Source organism: Elaeis guineensis, chromosome 11, assembly GCF_000442705.2.
Source record: "Elaeis guineensis isolate ETL-2024a chromosome 11, EG11, whole genome shotgun sequence".
Lineage (NCBI taxonomy): Eukaryota > Viridiplantae > Streptophyta > Magnoliopsida > Arecales > Arecaceae > Elaeis > Elaeis guineensis.
Genome location: NC_026003.2, coordinates 92,534,336 through 92,539,375, shown reverse-complemented (window position 1 = coordinate 92,539,375; position 5,040 = coordinate 92,534,336). Strand labels below are relative to the sequence as shown.

At 42.3% G+C, this 5,040-nt stretch overlaps 1 pseudogene; it reads left to right on the top strand.

The window, feature by feature from the left end:
• The first annotated feature begins 1,451 nt into the window (after nt 1–1,451).
• Nucleotides 1,452–3,225, top strand: LOC140852389 (cytidine deaminase 1-like; annotated as a pseudogene).
• The last annotated feature ends 1,815 nt before the right edge of the window (nt 3,226–5,040 follow it).

Here is a 5,040-nt window from a genome sequence, read left to right as displayed (position 1 = left end):
AACCCTCCGGAATGTCGTCGGGAAGAGCCTCATCATCATCGATCTCCTTAGAAGACTCGACCTGAGTAGAGATCTTAGAAGGTTGCTCGATGATTTCTTCTTGAGAGTCGGTGGTCAGGGTCGGAGTAAGTGCAGATGTCGCCAAAATTGCTCCGACCTCGAAAGAAATTGCTTGGTCGACAGTGGCAGGCTCTTGGTTGAGTTCGATAATTTTGACTTTTTCTTTTTCTCGATCCCGATCGCCTGAGTCTTCCTTTTCTGTGGAAGAGAAGCCTTCAATTTCGCAATATCCTTTGTCGAGGACTTTATTTCTATAATTGTTCAACAAACGTCAGATTAAAGAGCTATATATATATAAAGAAGAAAGAAAGCATGAATGACCCCACTCACTCTTGGGGTCGCTAGAGAAGAGCCCTATCGAGAAAAGAGATTCGTCGGATAAAAGCTCATCCAGATGAGGAGTATTGCGATATAGAAGATCCTTAAGCTTTTTTTTTTCAGCACTCAACTCTACGGGCTTCAAAGATGAAGCTTCGATCCGACCCCAGTCTGGAAGCCCCTAATCTTCCATCTAAGCATAAGAAACAAAAAAGAAACGACTCTTCCATCCATGAATGGATGAAGGAGTGCCAGAGACCAGAGGTGAGACACCCCTCTAGGAGGAAACATATAGCTAGTCAGTGTATGGGTGTTTTCTTTAATGTGAAAAGAGCTCAAAAAAGAAAAATTGAAGGTCGGACTCCCATCCGAGAGCAAAGTACAAAAAATTCTATGATGTATCTAAAAGAGTTTGGGGATACAGCACAGAAAGCAATCCCATAGAACCTAAAAAGCTCAAAGATGAAGAAAAAATAGAAAATCTAAGATCTGTCCAAAGATTTTCCTCATACATCACTAATTGACCTGGAGATGGACCGTGGACTCGAGCATTAAATCAGGAAGTTCAAGATGGAACTTGTACGAAATGTAGTATTGGGTTTGGAGCAACTCCAAATCACCCAAAGTTAGCTCAGTTTGGATCTCTCTAGGTCCGATCGAAGAATTGGTTTTAGACCTAGGGCTTTTTAGACCCTTCACTTTCTTTCGCGTAGGGCTCTCGCTACCAGAGTTTTCGGAACCGACTATGGAAACAGAAACATAAAGAGAAGTGAAAGGAAGAAAAAATTAAGAAGATAAGAAGGACTTACCTTCAAGTAAGAAATCAAAAGAAAGTAACTATCTTCCGAGGGCTCTTCTCACGATGAAGAAAGAAGAAAATATGTCTGTAAGAGCTCTGGAGAAAGAAAAATGGCAAAAGAAGAAAAGATTTTATCAAAATCAGCAGAAGAAGAAATGAAACAAAAGAATCCTCTCCTTTAAATAGAAGAACGCACATCTCTCGAAGGATGTCAAGTCGGTATGAATTTCTGAAACAGACCATACGTCAAGCCTTCATTAGCTCAAGCTGATCGATGGTCTTCACATTTAATGTGTCTCAGCAGAGAAGAGTGGCATCAATGTAGATTTTGAAAATTTCATCATTAGTTTGGTAATTTTTTTGTCTGAAAATTTACGCACAGGTATTTGGTTTAAAAAGAGCTCTTCACCCCTCCGACCATTCAGAATGCCAAGATAAATACTCTCATAGCCTAACCAAAGCTTGGACTAGGGAGTAAGGGGATATCTGTTAGGAGTAATTTAGAATGGACCGGTGATGTATGAAGATTCAAGTCCATTATGACCCATTGGATCCATATCAGCACCTTTCAAGCGGCCTCATTGTTATGGTTTGCCCGGCCTCTGATCGACAAATGTCTGTCCTGACTCTTGGTCGGAGGCTATTCTATCCGATTTTTCGTCGGTATGTTCTTGATCTGAATCTTTGGATAGAAAAGATTTGATCCAACTCTTAGTCAAAAAACTATCAGTCCCAACTTTTAGTTAACATGCTACACTTTCTGATCTCTCTCCAAAAGTAGATTGATCGGGTTCAGATCTAAAAGATAGACATCAACTAGCTATAGCTGTCAATGCTATCTGGCCATAGCTATCAATACTATTTGAGCATAACCGTCTGATCCTGAGAATTTTCTAGGTGTAACTGTCTTATCCTGAGAATACAACTAAATAACCGTACCAGATTTGGTCAGTCTGTCTATTAAAAATGGTTACACAGCTATCTCCTCTATAAATACTCAAATTTCGATGATCCACATAAGTAATTCATCTCAGAGAGCTAAAACTCTGCTTCTCTATTTGCATTTCTATCTGAGTATCGAAGGATCTTCGTTGGAGTATAATTTTTTAATTTAAATTTTTTTATAAATTATTTTAATATTATATTTTTTTAATTTTTTTACATCAATCAAAAATAAGCAACAACAGCCAGTAACCACTATTAACAGAGTAATATAGTGTAAAATTATATTACGGCTGAGTTGTTCTTCGTTCGGTAAAAGAATCCCATTGCACATTGATGCCATGACTCCTTTTTGTGCAACTCCATCATAGGATCTTCCATCACAAAAATCTTAAAGTGCTCCGAGCTCCTTAATTCATCCATTTATATAGATCTCGAAGCAACCAGTGCGAATTCATCCTTAATTCACCTACACAGATCTCACAGATGTCAAAGCGATAGATGATCGATCAAAGAGATGACGGCAGACATCGGGTTTGTCATCGGGCAGGAGGTGGTGGTGGTGGTGGCGGTGGACCACCGCGCCAGAGCTGCTGGTGGCGCTGGTCCCCGCCGCCCTGAGGCTGGCCAGGCCACCCATCTCGTACTTCCCCGTTCGGGCCGTTGGATTGGGGATGAGCGGCCGTATCTATTCGGGGCGAACATGGAGTTCCCTAGGCTGCCGCTCCACCACTCCACCCATGCCGAGCAGTTCCTGGTCACCAACGCCGCCGTCAACAGCGAGATCAGGATCCGATGCATCGCCGTCTCCCTTGCCTTGACCACTGCTGCCAGTTCCTCCAGGAGCTCCGGAGGGCGGCGGAGATCCAGATCCTCGTCACCTCCGATAGCTCCGCATCTGCCTTCCCCCCCTCTCCTCCCTTCCCTGCCCCTCCGGCCCCCCCGATCTCCTCCACAAGGCCCATCCCCTTTGTTATATTTGGCTCCAAATCATATTTCTTTTTCCGTCTCCCGTGACAGTTGGGAATACTACATCGGCTCAAACTCTATTTTTTGAGAAGGCTTTCTTCCTTTATAAGGAGGCCACTGGCATCCTTTCTTGGTGAACAGAGGTAAGAGCGGGCGGAGATTTTTCTAGGGCTTCTTGTGCGGGATTTTTTCTTGCTTTCTCTAGTGCGCGGGTTCTATTCTCGGGTCGACCTCTCACCTGTGAGTCGACCTCTCACCTGTACCTCTTGTGTGCGGGTCCTGTTCTCTGGCCGATCTCTAACCTGTGTCATCTCTTGTGCACGGGTTCTGTTCTCTGGCCGATCTCTCTTGCTTGTGCTTCGGTGCTGGCCTATTCTCTGGCCGATCTCTCGGCTGTGCCTCTTGTGCGGGTTGCTTTCTGGCTTCCTTCTGTTGGCCTTCGGTTGGTGATCTACCTGTCTTCTTCTTTCTCAGTTTCACGGACACCTTGTGCTGCTACAGCTGGTAAGGAGGTATCATCTTGATTTTTTATCGAGGGTTGAGGAAGGTATCTTCATCTCAGGTATTGTTTTATCTTGATCTATTGCCGAGGCTGAGATTGGTTGATCCTATTGGATCTTGGTTGCCTTCTATTCGATATTTTGTTGCCTTCTTGTTGGTTTCGGAAAAAGGTATTTTATACCTCATATTGTACCTAAATTTCGGGACGGATATATAGTGGATTGCTTCTCCTCCCCGTGGATGTAGGCCTTTTGTGCCGAACCACGTAAATCTTGATTCTTTGTCTTTGTTTATTTATGCCTGCAATGTGTTTGGTGAATTGTCTCAAAGAAATTAGATATTAGATCACAAGCCCAGATCGATCCAATCCGGTGCGCGTTGCTCCAACAATTGGTATCAGAGCTCTTGGATGGCTGGTGACAAGAAACCAAGTTTCTCAATGGCTAATGATCCGGTATCTGTCTCTCACTCCACCACCGTCAGGCATGAAGTGGCCATCTTTGATGGCACGGGAGATTTTTCACTATGGAAGGTAAAGATGAAATATTTGTTAGTTAAAGAAGATATTGCAAAAGCCCTTAAGGGTATGGATTCAATTTCGGGAGATAATGAAGCTGTTAAAGAAGAGATTAACGAGAGAGCCCTAGGAACCTTGTTTTCAGGTTTAAGTGATAAAGTCCTTCGTAATGTTGTGGAACTAGATACAGCCAAAAGTATATAGGAAAAACTAGACAGTTTATACATGACAAAATCCCTCACTAATAGATTATATTTGAGGAGAAAATTACACACATTTAGTATGACAGAAGGAACTTCACTTAAAGATCACTTGGATGAGTATAATAAGCTCCTGCTTGATCTAGTAAATGTTGGTGTCGATGTAGATGAAGAAGATAAGGCTTTGATTCTAATTTACTCTTTGCCCAAGTTCTTTGAGCATATTACCACTACCATGCTTTATGGAAGAGAAACAATAAGTCTTGAAGAAGTAGAAGCTACTTTGTTATCCAATGAACTTAGATTAAAAGTACAGCTTTAGCATCAGGCTCAGACTTCAGCTCAAGGTCTTACTGTTAGAGGTAGAGATGAACAGAAAAAGGGGGGACAAGGTAGGAGTAAGTCTAAAAATAGATCAAAGTCTAGGTCCAAAAGATCAGGTATTTGTCACTACTGCAAAAAGTCAGGTCACTGGAAATTTGAGTGTAGACTTCTACAATCTAAAAGGAAAAAGGAACAAAAGGATAAAGGAACAATCTCTGATACAGCATCAATTGCAGTTTCTTCAGGAAGTCATAGCAGTATATCAGATGATGCAGTATTCACAGCTGCCTGCACTGTTAGTCATACTGACACTTGGATAGTGGACTCTGGAGCATCTTTCCACATGACACCTCACAAGGAATGGTTCTATTCTTTTAGATCTTGTGAAGGTGGTACTGTTCTTCTTGGAG